This window comes from Calidris pugnax, unplaced genomic scaffold (genome assembly GCF_001431845.1).
Source record: "Calidris pugnax isolate Ruff unplaced genomic scaffold, ASM143184v1 scaffold133, whole genome shotgun sequence".
Classification (NCBI taxonomy): domain Eukaryota; kingdom Metazoa; phylum Chordata; class Aves; order Charadriiformes; family Scolopacidae; genus Calidris; species Calidris pugnax.
The window spans coordinates 6,720,248-6,740,115 of record NW_015090977.1 but is presented as its reverse complement, the minus strand read 5'-3'; the positions used below and the strand labels follow the sequence as shown (position 1 = coordinate 6,740,115).

General features: G+C 45.5%; 1 protein-coding gene across 1 annotated transcript in view; it reads left to right on the top strand.

Annotated features, from left to right (window-relative positions):
• GATSL2 (GATS protein-like 2) overlaps positions 1–19,868 on the top strand; it is a 101,677-nt gene that overhangs the window by 34,308 nt on the left and 47,501 nt on the right. The gene's annotated exons all lie outside the window — the stretch shown is intronic.

Sequence of the window (19,868 nt, the reverse complement as noted above, 5' to 3'; positions counted from 1 at the left end):
GGAAAGAATTTTTCACAGACAGAGTGGTCGGGCATTGGAACAGGCTGCCCAGGGAGGGGGTTGAGTCACCATCCCTGGAGGTGTTTAAGAGCCATTTAGACGTGGTGTTGGGGGATATGGTGTAGGGGAGAACTTTGTAGAGTAGGGTTGATGGTTGGACTCGATGATCCCAAGGGTCTCTTCCAACCTAGACGATTCTATGATCTTGCGTCTCCAGCTTGTTCATCCAACCTCTCCCTTTAAAAGGAGCCCTTGGAGATGAGTCGTTTGTATCATCCCCACAACCCTCACAATGCTGTGGAGCTGCGAATCAGCTCCTTTGGCTCATGACTGAAAGCTGTGATTTATCCCCCTTTCTCACACCTTGCTCTCTCCACAATAAATGCGCCGTCTTTTGCCCGTGGTGGCTGAAGGTCTCTCTCTGCCCGTGTCAAAGGTGGAGCTGGCTGTGTGTCAGAGAAGGTGGTTGGCATGTGCTCGGGAGCTGCAGATGCTTGGAGTTGGGCGAGCGCTGATGGAGAGAGCGGTTTTGGCTTTGTGGATGGAAATAGTTTGTAATAACATTTATCATGTGGGGAGGTTTTGTTTGTAGCCGTGTTATTGAGGTGATGGAATGAGGAAGTGTTGTGCAGCTATTATTATTTTTGTTCAATCCCTGCTTTCTGTGGTTGGAATTAATAGCCTACACATTTTACCGGTTTGGAGAAAATTCATTAAAACATGAAAAAAGAGGATTTCATTCCTGAATAGGAATTAACTGTTGGGTAGCTAATTATGACACTGTAATATTCAATAGTTTTGTAATATCCAAACCCTAAGGAGAAAATTAGAAACTATATCGTCTTTATTTAGTACAGAGTCAAAGTTTCATAATCAGTAGCATTGCTGAATTATTCCCCTTTCAGTTTCAGAAGTACTCATAAACTTAGAATAAATTATTACATTTTAGAACACTACAATGGTGGCTAGACATTTTCATAAAATAATCACTAGGTTGAGAATAGGTGACTGTGATGTGGGAGTGGTGGGGTTTGATTGAAAGCATATGTCATGTGTTCTGATTTTGCTCCCAAAAGAGAAGGTGACATACAATTCTGCTGCCAGAATGTCCCTTCTAGCGTTTTTTTCAAGGGGTATCTGTATGAACATTTTCTTACTACTATTGGTAGTATCAGCTTTTTTATTATTGGTGGTAGCTGGGGGAAATCGATTCAAAATTGGTTTCACCGTAATAGTAGGATGCAAAGCCTCCTTTTAAGAGCTTCATTTTAAGACAGAAGTCACCAAAAGAGGAGAGAAGGTTTTATTCCAAGGGACGCAGCACGTGGCTGAGTGATCTGATCAGCAGCCATGTGCTGCTGATCAGAGAAGCACCTAATGAGAAGATTCAGAGAAGAACCTAATGAGGTTCAACAAGGACAAGTGTAGGGTCCTGCACCTGGGGAGGAAGAACCCCAGCCACCAATACAGGTTAGGGGTGGATCTTCTGGGAAGCACTACTGAGGAAAAGGATCTGGGAGTCCTGGTAGATAGCACACTATCCATGCGCCAGCAATGTGCCCTTGTGGCCAAGAGGCCAATGGAATCCTGGGCTGCACAGGGAAGAGTGTGGCCAGGAGGTGGAGGGAGGTCATTCTCCCCCTCTGCTCTGCACTGGGGAGGCCACAACTGGAATCCTGCATCCAGTTCTGGGCTCCCCAGTTCAAGAGGGACAAGGAGCTACTGGAGAGAGTCCAGCGGAGGGCAACGAAGATGATTCAAGGATTGGAGTATCTCCCTTATGAAGAAAGGCTGAGAGAGCTGGGGTTCTTTAGTCTGGAGAAGAGAAGGCTGAGGGGAGACCTTATTAATGCCTATAAGTACCTAAAGGGTGGGTTGAAGGAGGAAGGAGCCAGACTCTTTTCAGTGGTTGCCAGTGAGAGGATGAGGGGCAACAGGCACAAGTTGGAACATAAGAGGTTCCACTCAAATCTGAGAAAAAACTACTTCACAGTGAGGGTGCCAGAGCCCTGGAACAGGCTGCCCAGGGAGGGTGTGGAGTCCCCTTCTCTGGAGATTTTCAAGACCCGCCTGGATGCTCCTGAGTAACATGCTCTGACAAGCTCTAGGCAATCCTGCTTCAGCAGGGGAGTTGGACTAGATGATCTCTATGGTCCCTTCCAACTCTAAAAATTCAGTGACAATCAGTGAAAGGTAAGCTCAAGCAGTGGTTTAGCTCATCGTAGTGGGGTTTGTGTCGCACTGTGTGTGCCACTGGTTGTACTTGGAGCAGATCCCAGCTCGAGCCAGAGCAGTGTCCTCGAGGAGCCGCGTGTCCCGCTGGTGCCCCAGGTTATCTCTATGAACCAGACAGTGTGGCTGCACTTCAAAGCATCAGTCCTCTCTCCTTGGACCCTTCTGACTGTGTTACCTTGGCTCTCACATCCACATCAATTTACTGCTGATAGTTACAGTACCCGTGTAGCTTCTGTTGGGCTATTGTTTTGGCAGCATATAACATCCCTTTTTTTCAAATACACCAGGGTGTTAAAGCAGAGCTTTTGCAGGAGAAGGGATCACCTTCCAGGCAATGCAGAGGAAGGAAGGAGCATGCTAAGACCATCCTCTAATACCACATGGCATGGAAGCCAGGTGCAAAACCCAGCTGGGCTAGTAGTGTCACAGAGCTGGCAGCTTCATCACCTTTTCTTTGTTCTTTGCTAGTAAGTGATGATCTGCTGGCAAGACTTCTGCGTCCTGCTCACTCTCCTAACCATGCCTTTTGGGTGTGTGTCCAGCCCATGCTCTTCTTTCTGGATTGCCACAACCATATCCAAAGCTTCCTCTCAGGGTTAGCCCTGAACACAGTCTCCACTGTTGCTCCATCTCTGTTCCTCATTTCCATATGCCATAAGTTTTCATGGTCTGGAGAAACTCAAGAGCTATCATCTAGGATGCCTTGTAACAGTGAAAGGGCTCTGCTTCACTCCCTGCTACCCCTCACAGGCTGGCTGTAAGTGTCTCAGGAGGAGAAACCTCACTTGGCCCTTGTATAGCTTGTAATCAGCTCATGCATTGGAACAGGATCAACATCTGTATGAAGTGCAGCATCCCACCTTCTTGTGAAACACCACCAGTCACCACCAGTCTGCCTCAGCTGCTACATTCACTGGCCCTGAACAGTCCAGTGCCAGGTTCAGCTCAAGAATTTCCACCTTTGGTGAGCAGTTCAGGTAGCAGGTCCACCAGCCAGAAGTGACTTCTTCTTTTTTTTCCTCTCCAGGTAACTTTTGCTCTTCTAGTGCTTAACAAACTAGATGTAAGTCTCCGAAAGGCAGGCTTTTCGCTGTGGAAAATGAGGACCTTTCATTCTCAGGCACCTATATGAATTTGTGCTGCAGCAGCAGTTGGGGGGGTTGCCCTCTCAGCTGGCATCTGGGGTTAATCAGGCCCCTTCCCCTGCGTGTCACAGGCAGCACTGAGGGGAAGAAGAATAAGCTGGAGAAAGGCTGGCACTTCCAGCAATCCTTGAGGTTAACACTTCAAACATACTGGCGTGCAGTAATCATTCTTAACTGTTTTGTCAAAAAATAATCCTCAGGCTCGTTTCCCTGAGAGCAGCAAGTGAGTCGGGCTGGTAAAGAAGTCATTATTTCTTCTCCCCAGCCAACGTCTGCAGAGCAAAGCCGTAACCTGCTTAAGCATTCATCGTGCTGGAAGGGAACAGCTACAGCCTAATTCTTTGCTTTAATTCCCCGGCGGTGAGGTGGGGATTATATCTGCACAGAACCTTGTTTGTTCCAGTGGCCGTTTCTTGGGCTTCGGCCTGTTAATGAGGAAGAATTTTATTCAGCAAATAACACAGGGGGGACAGTGCACAGAAAGCTCTTTCCCTGGCTGATACGGAGATGAATTAGCAGAAGGAGCTTGGCCGTGGGCCCTCCTGCATGAAGACAAGTGTCTCAGCTACTGGGGTGCTTGGACAAGCCATGTAAAATCCCTGCGTTTATCACTTGCAGGGCAGCCAGCACGGGGCAGAAGAGTCGAGTGGCTGCTGCTCCCTGAAATATAGGAATATTTGTTCAAGTTCAGGTTGGGTTTTTTGTCCCCAAGGTTTGGGTGAAAGCAGGAGCTGCCTGTGTGGGGTGCAGGTACATCAGAGCCCCTGTGCTCTCTGGGCAGCCTGTCTCTTTTCTGAAGGGCAGCAGGACAGACCCATCCATCCCTGGGCATCTTTCAGCCTGTGGTCTCACTGGTCCTAGTAGTCTCCATCCATCAGAGGTTTTACCTTTCACAGACTGAAAGGAAGGCACATGCCAGCACACCTGGAGATGGCCGTGCCCTATGGAACCCCATGTGTGTGCACTGGGAAGCAGCTGCTGACATTGCATTCCAGTGCTGGAGATGCCATCTGAATAAAATAATGGGGTAACATTGGGGTGGCACCATTCCTCCAGTGGCACTCCCAACGTCTGTCACATTGCGGGTTCTGTACCATATATCCAGAGAATCTTTTATTGGAGGTAAAGGAGAATTTTGGGTGTTCGTTTTCTTTTGATTGTCCCTTTTCCGTTCCTGGTTTATCCAGCTGCTTTCTTTATTCATCCTCTTTTCTCTTGGAAGTCCACTACTAGGTTTCTGCTGGGGTGGCTGTCAGTGCAGCACCATCTCTTTTCTCTTGGAAGTCCACTACTAGGTTTCTGCTGGGGTGGCTTTCAATGCAGTGCCATCCATCTAGCCCCCCATCTTACAGCACTTCTCTAATTGCACAACACAGTGTGAAATGAAGAACAAACACTCTCCCTCAACCACCTTCATTCTCTACAAACCTAATGAAGGAAGAGCCCATCTAGTGTCATCTCTATAAGTTGGTCTGGTTGCACAGAGGTGAGAGGTGGCTACACCCTCAGCTGTTTCTGTGTTTCAGTGTCTCTTGCATCCACTTGAAGCTGAAGTGTTTGGCAAGAACCTTCCCAGAATCACCACCACTGGGACCAGTCTCTGTGCTGTAGGAAAAGTAGCTCCTTCATACTATCATTCCTGTGGTGAGGTAGTCTCTTTGCACCTTGAAGCCTCCAAGTTCTGCTTTTTGAGTCTCTGCCCTATTTATGATGGAAAGAGGAGTCTCCCTGTTTGAGACCTCTTGCAGGGCAGTGAGTGGAGTTGGAAGGCGTCTTTCTCCGTTAGGGGAACAACCCCTAGCCTGCTGCTGGCCTGACCTAATCTCCTCTGTGACCTTGGCAGCTGTTGAGCTGCTCCATGAACATCTGCATGGATGGGGTCTGTGACAGTCTGTCACCTGAGCAAAGCTGTACGGAAGATGGAAAATTGTAAAGCAACATGTTGCTACCATTTTTGAGGTGATACCGCTGCCTTCCCAGCCTTGGCATTTTTGAGGTGATACCGCTGCCTTCCCAGCCCTGGCACGTTGTTGGTTGCGTTGCAGCCTCTCTCTGTAGGGAGCGAACTTTAAAGGTGTCAGAGAAAGGGAAAAGAAATCAAATGCTGGAGTCAAGGGAGCAGCAAATCCTTGTGATTTCCAAGTTGGTAAATGTGCATATATGTTACAGGGGAGTTGGGAGTGAGTAAGGAGAACACACCGCCTTCAGGTACCCTGGTCTTCTTTCTCCTAGAACTGGCAAACCCGTTTCATGTAGGTCAGTGCAGTCAGCAGACCTTGAGTCCTGGCTGATCTCTTCTGGGTTTGACCCAGAGGGCAAAGGCAATTTGAATTCAGTGGTGGGGAACATCTCTTCCTTCGGTGCAGATGCCCTGTGTGAACGTAGAGCAAGACTCTCCATCTCCCCACACTGAGGTTCAGCTGCAAGACAGAGGTGACAGTCCTTCCTTTAACCTTCTTTAGCTGCCTGATACGGCCAGTGTCTTCTCTAAGGCCAGAAATCCATGCATTTACAGAGTTTCCAGAATGAGAAGGCTCCTAATCTCAGTCCATACCTCACAATAAATTGCCCAGTACATTAAGAATAATGGAACTATTTGAAAAATCTCAACTAGTTAGGGTGGCAGAGAGATTTTGTCAGAATTCATAAAATGTTGACCTCATTCTAATAAAAAGAAAGGATAAAAAGAAAAAAAGCCCTCCTGCTGGCAGTGCTTTTTTTGATAACCATCATCCTCAGACAACCTGTTCCCTATCTGACCTTGGATTCAGGACCATCATCTGCTTTAGTACCACACTGAGTCCCTTTTACAATAACATCAAAATGGTAAATTGCTTTCAGTGTCCTCTCTCTCATCCTGTATATAAAATGGGCAAGAAATCAGCTTATAAATAAGTGCAAGCACAGAACCCATCTAGCTGGGAGCAATCTGTAACTTTATTTAAAGATACAGAGGGAAGCAAGCTAATAGATGCATCTGGGGTGGTGTTTTGTTTTGTTTTTTAAAAATATTTTTTCTACAACTATTTCTCCTTTAATTTTTTATTGCTCGGTGACTAGGCCTTTGTATCTCAGGCACGGTAGCTTAATTTGCTTGCTGACATTTATAGCGCTGAATTCCTTCCCCTGGACCGCCAGGAGAGCCTGCTGGTTGCTAGGCAGAAGATGTTTTTCTCTATTAAACACGTGCACAGTCGCTCTCTTTTGGATCTCCGTATTGGGCAGACTCGACTGTGTCTGTGGTTTTCAAGTAATGTGGTATTAATGACCTAAATTCAAATTAAAAACACGGGGATTTGACTAGTGGGTAATTAGAAAGATGTGCTTGGTTGGGCAGGTTTTTCCTGCAACACATGTATGCTGATAGAGATCAATAAACATGTTGGGGGGCTGTGATTACATGGGATTTCTGCCCTCTCCTGAGAGGCAGTAGGGTTTGGTAGTTAAAGCTTTTGGGGGGAAGGGAAGGAAGGATGAAAAATGTGTAATATTCCAAGGTCTGGTTTGTGTCACCTGGGGAAAGGAGCACTTTGGCTTCTCCTCAGAGCTCATATGCGAGTGGGTTTGCAAATCTTGGTAGCCCACATTATTTCTTATGTTTCTAACCTGCCACATAAAGTCTTTTGGTCCAGCTTCTCTGCTTGCTCCTATTAAAAGAAATACTGCATAAATAATACATATTTTTCACTGTTTCCTCCAGCAGATGGGTGTGTATCGATATCTATTTTTGTTCCGCAGCCTGTGGTGAGAAAGCCCAGACATCTCTTCCTGAACCACTTGACTGGCCATGATTTCCTTCTTTAAATTTATTACGTCTTGGCTGCTTCCTAGCACTTTCCAAAGTCTGAGATAGATGAGCAGATAGATACCATGGCTCACTCTTATCAACCTGCTCTCATAAATGCAGGACCTAAAAAAGCTTTTCTGGCTGAAAGGATGGAATGATTCACTTGAAATTTTCGGTCGGTCTCTAAAAGCAAGATGCAGCTCGACAGAGAAGGAGCAGCAGCCCTGCTTATTTGTTTCACCAGACAGCATTTGACCCTCTGCCTGCTGTTCCACTGATGGGTTTGGGTTTGTTTTGGGTTTTTTTTAGTCAGGATTTAGGGGAATTTGGTGGCTTTCATTGTTTGCCTGTACCTGGAGCTGCCCAGTCTGCCAGGGTGGCAAACGGTGCACCCCATGGTGAGGAGGGGACAGGACTGAATACACTCTGTAAGATGTCTGGAAGCATTTGTATATTGTAATTGCTGGTAGGACTGTAATTTGTGATCTTTCCCTGCTTTTTAGGTGAATTTTTTGTAGAGCACCCTGTGAGAGATGAGGAAGTGCTGTTACCCCCTGGCACAGGTCGGGAACTGGAGCACGGGGAGAGCTGAGGGATCGGGGACACAGCAGAGAAATGAACCCCTTTTCCCAAGGGTGAAACTTCCCAAATTTTGGTGAAAGCACTCAGCCCTCACTTCCCAAACTTTGCTACTTTTAAGTTTCAAGCCATATTTTTCTCAAGTTCGTGACCTGATGATGAGGACGTGGATTTCCTCCACCTTGGCATCTGGTAAATGCTGTGACCTCAGTCTAGAAATGATGAGACTACAGTAACTTTCCAAAAAAACAGTCTGTCATCACCTGCAAACAGAGAAAACATTTCATTCATGGTAATCCCTTGCAAAATGCCAGCACACGGCACTCCCTAGGGTTGGTCTCTGAGCAGATGTGCCAGATTTTCTCTTCGGTGCAGGAGATGGAGACCTTCATGCCTCAGGTTTCCTGAGGATCAGCACTCGTTCGTCAAGGTGAGGAAATTCCTGTCCCTGGCAGGTTTGGAGGATCCTCCTGGTCAAGTGAGGATGGAAAATCAAACTTAAACTCCTGTCTGTTCCTAGACAGAGGTAGAGGAGGTGGGGAGGCTTTCTGTCCTAAAGCTTCACCAACTTTATTTTCTCCTGGGGCAGTGATCAGCTCTTTCCAGCTTTCTGCCAGCCTTAGCCTCCAGAGCTAACGATGGATCAAAGGTAGCTCTCACAATCCCAGTGCAATGGGTCTAGTTGTTTGGGAGTTACCAGGATCGGTTTAATTCCTTGTGTCTAAATCTGGAAATGCAGAATGATGCCTAACAGTTCTCTTCTGAGGGGAATGAGGGGAGGCTTAACCCTTTGAGCTAATTCTTGTGCGATTAAAACAAAGGGGGGATGTTCTTTCCTTTGTGTGCAGTATTAAGCTGATGGTGACGCACTGGCCAACCATCATCTTCAGAGTTTTGGCCTGAGAGTCACAGAAAGTCTCTTTGGGGTTTGTGACAGGGCTGCTGTTGGGCAAATGAGCCTTTCTCGAGTGAGCAGGGTGAGGGGACAGGGGGTCAGCAGCAGGATGCAGGTCCCAGGTCTGCTGCAGGCTTTTCTGTTTGCCCTTGGACAAGTCTCTCATTGTGTCTCGGTTTCCTCATCTGAAAAATAGGGCTAATCCTATTAAATCACCCCATAACAGGCCTTATAAAGATTAATTAGTAAACATGTGGAAATGCTTTGATAATGTAACAGGCGAGGGCCATGATAAATAATAATTGAGGTAGCTTCTGTCCCACAGGATTCACTGTCACAATGGGTACACTTGCAGACCCACTGAATAAATCATCTCTACAGCGGAACGGATTGGAGATTATGGTGGGGGGAAAAATAGCCTTTTATGAAAACAGTTGCATAATCTTTTTAAAATCTCGTATCTTAGTATTTAATCTTGCACAGGATTAAGTCTCACAACCTCAAGGTTACAGTCATACAACGGTTAGGAATTTAGTGGCTCCATCTTCAAGTCTTGTTTGAAATGTAATTATTTGCTCTGCTCTGTCAGTCCATTGAAATACTGTCTGAAATATGATTGTCAAAAAAAAAAAAAAAAAAAAAAAAAAATTCTCCTTTTTTTTTTTTTTAAACTGGACAGCTAAGGGAAGAAATTCCCAGTTAGTGCCCCACTGAAGATGAGACCCTTATGAAAAGTGCTACAAGGAAGATGCAGGGATTCCTGCTCTCCTCATGCATGACCTAGGAGGTAAAGCAAAGGGTTTGGCGAATCGCACCTTGCTCCTCCTGCCCCTCCATTTATTACTGGAGATAATAACACCCCTTCTCTGAAGGAGTTGGGAGGAGGAATCAGTTGGCTATTTTAAGGTAACCAGGTCCCATTATGCCATATAAAATACTTTGTGAAATAATTTTAAAAAAAAAAAAAAAAAGAAAAAAAAAAGATTCCTATTTTATTTTATTTGAAAATACAGAAGAAATTGGAAATTCTGGCTTAACCAGAGCTGTCGGTGTTGCCTTCAACTGCCTGGGCTGGGTCCTTCCACCCCCCGGGTTGCAGACTTGGCGAGCGAAGCCTTTGCCAAGTTTTTGAAACACAGGGAAAGTTTTTGTCAGGAAGTGGGAAATCTGCTGACTTCTGCAGTTCCTGTCCCCTGATTACCAGAGAGAAAATCCTCAGTTCTTTGGGACAGCGGAGCCCATTCGCTCGTGGTTGAGGAGAGGCTGCCCCTGGGCAATTTCTGCTCCCTTCTTCCTTCTCATGAGCAGACACCAGCTTTGGGAGCTTGGTCCTGGTTTTGATTTTTCCAGGTTTGCTCATTATTAGTGGTGCGTTATCCCATGAAGGGGAAGGAAGAGAGCAGCCTGATTTCCTGCGAGCAGACTGGAGCCTAACCTGGATTTGTCTTCCTAACCCCCTTCTCCAGTGAGAGTGGACATCATGATTATTTTTGGAATCTACCTTACTGTGTTCCACATTTTTAGCCAAACACAATAATGATGCTTTGTTTTTGGAGTGTATTCATACTTCCTGTCTTATGATACCCCTGTGAGGTAAGAATTAATATTTTTTTTCTCCCACATGTGAGGCAACTGATAAGAAGGAGACCGAAACGACTTGTTTCAAGTCACATACACGCTCTGTGGGACCGACCAGGTTTTGCTTTAACTACAAGCCCAAATTGCTGTCTGCCTCAAAACCGGACTTTATTTAGCACCATGTTTCAAAGACTTGAGTATCTCTTCTAAGACCCTACAGTAAAAGCAGAGTTTTCTAGTGATCCTCCCCACAGTCTGTAGTGAGTCACTTCCCCCCGGTGCTCGCAGCCAGGTGCTATCACATTTTAACAACTACATTATGACTTGACTTTCTTGTGCAATGCCATTTGTTGCTAAATCAGTGCCCGGCCTGGCAAGAACTTGCTTCCTCGCTCTTAGACTCAGACTAATAAGTCTGAATTTTTTGTTTCTCAAGCAGCAGAAGTCACACGTAGGGAGCTAAGAACAGAGGGCACCATAAACATTTTTTCTAAATGGGTATTTTTGTGCATTTCACGTGACGGCGCCAATCTCACTGGAAATGCGCTCCTCCTTTTTGTTTAATTTTTTAAAAGTCATGGTAAAAGTATAACCAGCCTCGTTTTTAGATCGCTGTCAAAGTTTAAACTTACAAGGATCGCAAGAGGAGAAGTAATTGATTGAAAATGAGACGAAAGCAGGGATTTCTGTACAAGCATTTCCTTTTATCAGTTCTTGATTGCTCTCTTAGTGGACACTTGTACTGAAGGTCTTTCCTCAGGAGGTGCTGATTATTGAAGTGGAGAGAGAGCAAGCAGTGCCTGTGCATACATATGGGTTTGCAAGTTCCCAGTCTCTAAAGGGCCACCACGTCAGCTGCTCCTCGGGAAGGACCGGGATTGTGTTATCCTGTGGCTGGATGGATAAGGATAGTTGCCTGCCCTGGTTAGACGTTTAGGCCCTTGGAAAGCAGAGGAGCTACTTGTCAGAGTCAGGATTTCAGAGCTGGGCTATGTGTTTGTACAGCTTCATTTAATTCCAAGTTACCCTTGGGTTATTTAATTTCCTGACAGCTGCAAAAACAGTGTTCTCAGATAACAATGGCCTCTAATTAGGCAATGTGCCTAAAATGGTAGAATGTTTTATTTGACCATGGCACTAATATTTTGCATGCAGCTTACAGATGAGAAAGTCGGGCGAGCTGCCTTTCCAGCTTCCCTTGGCAGAGCCGTGTCTATCTTGTGATCCTCAGTGCATAATGCTAAAGGCATGCCCGCCCTCCTGCCCCTGTGGTTAAAACACTTCTCATCCCTTTGGACTGTGTCATCAGTAAATCTGTCTTTCAGCTCTAACCACCTTCCAGAAATATGTTTTATCAGCACGGCAAGAATAACAGGACTTGCACAGCTCAGGCTCTGCTTTTTGGAGACACGCAGGCGGTGAGAAGGTGCATGAGACCTACCTGTGGTTGAGGGTTGAAGCTTCTTGGGGGTTCTGTGACACCACGGAGCTGCCCATATGTTGCTTTTATGGCTCGTGCACTTAGTACACAGTCAGGCAGTGATAGAAGCAAAGGTACAAGTCAACTATTCTTCCAAATCATTTATTCAATTTGGAAAGGGTGTTAGCATCAGGTCATGTTAATTAGATCCCGACTCATCATTTGTGCTTATGGAAGCTTTATGCATTGGGCTGTACAAATTGATGATTTCTGAATTCCCTCCTGTGGCAGCAGAGAGAGAGGTTGTTCACGAATCCTTCCTCTCTTAATTCTTAGACTTCCCTTGAAGACTTGAATCTAAAAGAAAACAGATTATGTTTTTCCTTTTTCACTGTTTTACCCCCTATTCTAATTCCTTTCCAGACCTCACGATTCTGACAATTCCCTGACCAAGCCCTCATCATTGCAGAGCTTTAGGCTCTTTCTTTAAGGTCCTGTTTATGTAACCATGATGCAAAATTGCAGTTCTGATATATTGGATGCCTATTTAGAAGTCTTGCAACCTTAATTAGGTGTTTGCTAATCTGCAGTCAGCTTTTACCACGGACTTTCGATTGAGCAGCCTTTACATGCATGTCCTGTACCACGGACCAGAGGGCTCTTCTGAAGGTTTCTGGCTTGGATTCTCTCTATCCATTCGCTTTTAGGTGACTGATACCCTGCTCAGACACAGTAATGCGATGAAAGAGAGATTACTGCATCAACTTCAATGTATAATAACAGTGAAAACTTATTGTCTGCATTAATCTGGATTTATCCAGTTCTGTTGAGATGCTGATCTGTTTGGAAAAAATGGGGCTGTCAGCTCAGATTGGCTTGTGGCTACGTGAGCAATGCCCATGGGTTGTCCTCTGCGTAGGATCTGCAAGGATAGGAGATGAGCAAGAAAGTTTGTGTTCTTCCTTCCCCACTGCAGTTCCCCAGCAGGCAACAACCAAGCGATTCCTAAATTATAGGTTGAATCCACATTGCTGTATTTAATGCTGTCAATATACCAATCCACCTCAAAGTTGCCTAAACCCTTTTTGAAGCCCCATCATTCTTTCAGTCTCCGCGGAATCCTGTGCCAGCGTGTGCAGCAGTGGGTGCTCTCTATGAATTCGTACTTCACATCATCTAAACCTGTTCTTGGATGATTTCACGGGGTTTCGGGTATTGTTAGTTTGTACCATCACATACCGATGCGTCTTGGCTTATTCACAGTTTTCCTCCCAACAGTTCATAAAGATCTTTGAACACTGACTTGATGTTTCTCAAAGATCTATCCACAGTTTCTCTGAGACTCTTAGGAAAGGGGATGAACAGAGCCTTAATAAAAATGTAAAATTACATAGGTCCTGCCAGGGGCACCTATTGGTTTGTCCTGCAAACAGCTCTCCATTGAGAACTGACTGTTTATTGCTAATTTTCTTAACAGTCCATCAGGGGATCTTTGCTCTTATTCTGTTCTACTAGGGAAGTAGTGAGAAAGCTTGTAAGACAAATTCTGCCTTTTGATAAGCTGTTTCACAATGTATCTTCCCTTAAAATCCCATCTCTGAGAACTATGTTATAGCTATAGGACTTTTTTTTTTAAAATAGAAAACAATCCAGTTGATTTTCTCATGATAGAGTAAAATTCTAAAATACGAACACTTCATCCCCAGAAGACAAAAGGAAAGAATCACAATATCTTTGGGTTCATATCTCCCTCTCTCTTTCTCTCCTCCCCCTCCCTCTCTGAATATACATATCAATGTGAATCACATAAATTTTAAATCCTAACTCTAGGAAGCTACTTTAGGGGTAAGATACAATTTTCAGTGGTTAGCATTTTCAGAGTAGCATAAAAAGTCAAGTTTGTTTTCTTCCATATTCCCTCTCCAAGTTTTCTTCAGTCCGTCTAGGCACAAAGTGGCAAACGTGTTCCCAGCTTTGTTTTGCATGAATTTTGTCTGTTTTCTTTTGGGTTTGCTCTTTCTGGGATTTGCATTGCCCTGTTCTACCGAAACACTCTCATGTTTATTTTACGAGACTTCCCCATCTCTCTTCGGTTCCAACTTCCCTACTTCCACATTTATTGAATTTTTGAAGTTGAGATGAAGGTATCTCCGCAGTCAGAGTCTGCATTTATTGTTTGAGTTGGTTTTGGAGTACATGAAATTGAAGAGTTTCCTGAGATGCGAGAGGCGAGTTGTCCAGGGCCAGAGGTGTTGGCTGGTGTGCCCTTGGAGGGTCCCCAAAAACCTGGTTTCTCCTGTCGTTGTGTCTTGCACATCGCTGAGCAGATTGTAAGCGCTAAATAAATGGTAATCTCTAGAGTCCTGCTGAAGTAACTGTGTCTGCGAGGTATTTATTTCACAGTTGTTTTTCTTTTCTGCTTCCCTGGGCTTGGGTAAGATGTTTATTTACTGAAACACTTTGAGCTGAACTTGTGTAATTAAGAGTTGCCAATTTATGTATGTATAATGCCTGTGTGTACATATGTGTACATACCTATATTTGTAGATGTATATATTTATTCAGGGATGTAGAAGGGGATTAAGTGAAAGCTTTTTTAGCTGTTCTTTTTCAGAAAGTTGTCCTTAAGCTCTAGTTTTAAACTGAAGAGTATATTGGATTTTCAAGCTTTACGACATCTAGTGAGAGCATCTGCCAGGACTCGGCGGTCCGGGACCAAACCAAGGTTTTCTTTAGTTGGTGAATTAAACAGGCAGCTCCTGCAGGGACACGAGCATCCGAAACTGAGGGCAGTCCAACAGAGGAGGGTTTCCTCGGGAGCTGGGTGGCAGGTTGTGTCCTGATCTCTGAGTGCTCCTGAAATCCTTGGTGATACCGGGTTATAGGTTTGGTGAATTAAGTTGGGTTTTTTTTAGGGAGGAAAAAAAAAAAACAACAGTTAGAATTGAGCCTTTGGAGATGTGGGATGAGGATTTATGTGGGTCGTCATGTGGACAAGCCTCTGGTTTGGCATTTCAACCAGTGAACAAAAAATAAACCAGCCTCTTGAACAAGCTCTCTGCTGTTTGCAGCAGACAGGAGTGCCAGCTCTGATGGATGTTTACCATGTCTCTTCATGCTCTAAACACAGAAGAGATCATTTTCCCCCCCTAGACAAATTCATTTTTAGAATTTGTATAAACAAATTCTTGACCTAGATGAATACTCCAACATGCCACAATGTGCCTGGGTTTAGTGGCTTGTACGTACCTTTACAAGGAAATGTATTTATGTGTCCAAGAATCGAGGACAATCTATGCCAGCTTCTCAGATTGCCTCCCAGTTGGATGAAAGGAAACCACAAACTGAAACCAGTTTGCTTTCAAAAGTACAACCTGTGTCTCATAACTTGAAGTTCAAAGGAACTGCAGAGTACACTTCACCAGCCCCAAAGAAAAACACTCTAAAGAACAGGAGATTTAATAGCAACCCTCTTTGTGGAGCAATGGCTGCACCTTTAATGCAGATGCACCTGCTTAATTTTAAGCATATTAAGCCGGGGCTCAGAGAGCCACTCGTGTGCTGAATGTGGCTTAAATATCCAAAAGAGCAGGACTCCTCCATGTAGCGTCCCATAGAAGAGGTGAGGGTAGGCAAGAAGAACCTGGCTCTTCACAGTGGGGAGGAGGAGACCATCAGCAGAGGTTTTACTCACATAAAAGCCTCGTTACGTGGATGCATCTGACTTGGGTTGTATCTGACTTGGGTTATATCTAACTTGGGTTATGTGACATGGGGAGTTGATGGTCTGTTGGCAGTGCCAAACACTGGATTTTGAGCAGGGCTCTTCAGTACAGCAGACAAGGCACATGCTGGAGCCCTTGCTGCAGGGCAGCTGTGATGGGCACCACAATATTTCAGGTTGTCTTTGTCACTGGTTCTCAGTCCTTCCCCAGCTGCTTTAAAAATTCTCTCCGGTTGAAAAGTTTCTGGAGGGAAATTTAGTATGGAAAGAAAATAGCCTATTCTATAGAGATTCCTGTGGTTGAGTTTGGTATGTTTTTGATGGGTTGTTCTAGGTGGGGACACTTTTGTTGTTGGTTTGGATTAGTTGGGCTACTGACGTAGGGTACAGCCTGCTTCCCTGTTTGAAAAGGGAAAGATGATGCTTAAAAAGCTCTCGGTGGAAAATTGGGGAAAGGGAAAGAATTAGGTATTTGAAAAGGGAAAGATGATGCTTAAAAAGCCCTCAGTGGAAAATTGGGAAAAGGGAAAGAATTAGATACTGCTTTTCATCTGCTGCTTTTCATGCTTTTGAATGTTTCTGATTTTTTAATATTTTTTTTCCCCTCCAGTAAGCTGGAGGCAGCTGGGCTCTGGTCCATGACCAGGTCTCCTAGCCTCTGCTGCGGCATAAATAATAATAGCAATGTGGTCCAGGGAGAGAAAAAACCTGAAAGACTCTTGCGTGTTTGGCAAGTACTTTTTTCCAAGCAACCACTGCAGCTAGAAGGTTCAAGGTGGCAAGAAAGGTTTTAAATCAAGCGCAGAAGATACTTATTTCCAAGGTGAGCAGAAGGCAAAGAGGCTTAATGTGAACAATTTCCCGTGTAGAAAAGAGCTGCCTTAATGAGCTGTATGTTAGTATAAGTGGACAGAGTCTCTGTTGTCAGATAGTGACAATACAGATCATTTCTACAGTGCGTTGATGTGCAATAATCTATTGTTGTATTTTTCTCCCAGCTTCTTTCTTCATTTCTTTAACAATTTGGCTATCTTGTGGAGCAGAGAGTAAGGTTGACTTGGCCTTTTTCCATTGAGGCAAGTGAAACAAGGCAGCTCCTTGTCAATTTAAGTCTAATTTGACCTGATCTTTTCCGGCTTGGTGAAGTAGTGGAATAAGAGCTGGAGTGGCTGATGCACGTTGGGTGGGTGGCTGGTGTGACCACCGAAAATGCATGGTGCTTAGCAGGGTGGGGAGCACTTGATAGAGAGAAGGCCCTTGTACTCAGAAATGCCAGGGAGAAATTGTGTGGAAAATTCTTTCAGCTAATGGTCTGAAAAATATTCTGCAAAGGGCTATTTTCTACCCTTACTTCTAATTACATCTTAAACATTAATAGCCTGAGCAACCGGAGAATCACACACACTAATGTCACAGTTCACTTGGAGCAATTTGTTTTGTAAGATAATGAACTGTGTCAGCAAAAGTTTAAAACTTGTTACAGGTGGGGCTGGTAGTAGAACCTTCTGTTAACTTTGCCCAGGGTTTCCCATTGAAGTGCCCTGGGCCATTGCCTCCTTCTCTGCTAGATTTGGTAACCTGGGGTGAGATGATTTATGCCAAGGGACATGACTTTTCAAATTTTTCTTTCATTTAAGCCATTCTCAGGAGCAGCTTAGAAGGAAATGCTGCAAAATAATGACAATTTTTTCTTTGAGGAGCTCTAGTCCTCCTGTGCTTTGGCAGGAGAGGTGTCTGCTTGAGAAGGTAAAACCATCCAGCCCAGGTGTAGGTTTGCTGCACCCCAGAGCTTTTCGGCCAAAGTGTCAGAAGTGACATGGAGTCTGTTGTGGTTTTTCACAGCTCCCAGGGTGTGGGTGAGGCAGGAGAAAAACCAGCTTTGGAACAACGGCCTCGGAGCTGCGGTGGGGAGCAGGGACCCTTGGGGGGCTGCAGGAGCAAGGGAGGTTTCTGGCCCAGCTCTTACTGACGTAATGCAGAGAAAGAAACAGAATAAAGGTACAAATAAGAAGTCTGAGATTGGAGGGGAAAAATCTGAGAGCAGCAGTGATGGAGGTGAGGACGGGCTGGGGGGATGGATGTAGTGTCTGGGAGAAGATAAGGCTCAGGACCAGTGGGGAGGACAAGAGGAGATAAAAAAAAGAGTAAACCAGGTGTGTGAACAAGGGGAATGTAAAACCAGCTTTGGAACAACGGCCTCGGAGCTGCGGTGGGGAGCAGGGACCCTTGGGGGGCTGCAGGAGCAAGGGAGGTTTCTGGCCCAGCTCTTACTGACGTAATGCAGAGAAAGAAACAGAATAAAGGTACAAATAAGAAGTCTGAGATTGGAGGGGAAAAATCTGAGAGCAGCAGTGATGGAGGTGAGGACGGGCTGGGGGGATGGATGTAGTGTCTGGGAGAAGATAAGGCTCAGGACCAGTGGGGAGGACAAGAGGAGATAAAAAAAGGAGTAAACCAGGTGTGTGAACAAGGGGAATGGGAGGGGACGATAAGGATCAAGTGCTGTTGGTGAGGATAACCAGGGTGGGAGGAGGGAAAAGAAGAAAGAGGAAGAGGCTGGTGGGTGTTGTGTTCATGGATGAGCAGAAATGGGCCACCCAGAGCACTCTGTCCTCCTGCTGCCCAGGAGGTCACCCACGGCAGCAGGTACCTGTGGCACCCACCAGCAAGGGGTGTCGTTAATTCCACACCAGCCCTGGGCAGTGGAAAAGGCCAACCACAGCAGCAGGTCTGAATGGGCTGGCTCCAAAGCAGGAGCATGTGCAGGACACGATGCAGCTCTGGTGCAAAAATTATGAATGGGCTGGCTCCAAAGCAGGAGCATGTGCAGGACACGATGCAGCTCTGGTGCAATTTCATTTTTTCAGCAGTTTTCAGTGCCCAGGCAGGAGGCTGCACTGGGATTTCTTTTTTTCTGAGCATTTTGTTTTAACTATTACTGAAAGTGCCTGGGGTTATTAGAAAGGCTGATGCCAAAACTCAGTTTGCCTGTGATAATTCACCTCCTCCTGTGTCTGCTTCATGACGCAGAGGTTCAGTTGCATCGTTGAAGGCTGCTGCTTTGAGACCCATCACCTGAGCACCCACAGGTCCCACGGTGGGGTGGCATCTGGCTGGGGTGGGGGATGCAACTGGGGGCTGCAGGCAGCTGCATCCTCCCCGCTGCTGGAAGCTGGAGACTAAATCAAGCAAAAGAGAGATTGGTTTCGTGGTAAATAGGATTGTGTCCCTGTTCTATGACAACCTCACTTTGGCAGCTTCCTACCTTCAGAGCCCTCAATACTGCACCGCTTTGAACAATGTTTGTATGTGTGAGATAAACCCTCAGTCACTGTGCTGGAGTGGTTGGTGTAAAGCAGGCTCCAGGATGCTGGTTTGTGAGAAGTTGTTTGCAAGGAGCCACCGTTTCCAGCTCCGGGTGCCAAATGTATGTTTAACCTCCACTGAGATGAATGGGACCTGGGCGGGTTCATTAGTGCTTTACTTGATGTGTCCCCCCAGTGGGGACTGGTGGGTGCTGTGGGGCATGGTCCCCCACCACTGATGAACGTATTGCTTGCCAAGTATAGGTAATAGCCCCCAAATTCCAGGCCATCATGGGATCTGGAGTAAATTGTCCCTATGGGAAACTCTGCAGATAATGTCCAGGTATATTGAGAAGAAGGAACACCCTTTTCATTAAGGGCAGATGTACAGGGAAGGTATAAAAGGTTAATAAATGATAAATAAGTAGTTAATCGCTGATTAACTTGAGTCCAGCAGGTCAAGGAGATTGCTTTTACCAGTGTGAAGGGCCATCAGTCCTACACGTGGGAGAGATGGTGCTGCAGCGACACAGCATTTAGGGTTTTCTTGCTCTCTTTCATCTTCGGGATCAGTTGGGAGTCCTGGGAGTGGATAGTCATCTCCGACTGTGTCTGGTTCAGAAGAAGTCCCTATTTGTTTACCCTAAGGAAGAGGTCATGCGAGTCCAGCACAGACACAACGGCTTTGTTCTGCAGGACGCTTCTCTTCTATGCTTTCTTTCATACCATGCTGTCCCATGGCGTTCCGCAACAACAACAGGGCACAGCAGAGCTGAAAAAGTTAGCTGTCCTTTTATTTTTATTTTTCGGACCCAAGATTGGTAGGTCCAATTCTAATTCTTACAAACTGGGAGTTTAGCTGGGTCAAGGCAGCACTTTGGAAATAGAGTTGGAGAAGGAGCCTGAAGGCAAGAGTCTAAGCTGAAGAGCGTCTAAAGCAGTGAGGTGGCCAATAGGGCTCTGTGTGTCCATCTCCCCACGGAATGACCAGCTCAGGAGCAGAGAGTAAAGCTGTGGAGCAGTGTTTTAGCCTTCATCGCTTCGTAACCTTCCTTCCCTGAGACATCCATCACCGCTCTCAATCAGTTCTTTCAGAACTTGTGTTTATATGAAGATGCCTGTTTTAGTTCTTTGCTCAAGAGCTTGCGCTGAGCTTCTGCTAAGCCCTGTCATGGGACTTTGCTTTTGCTTTTGATTCCC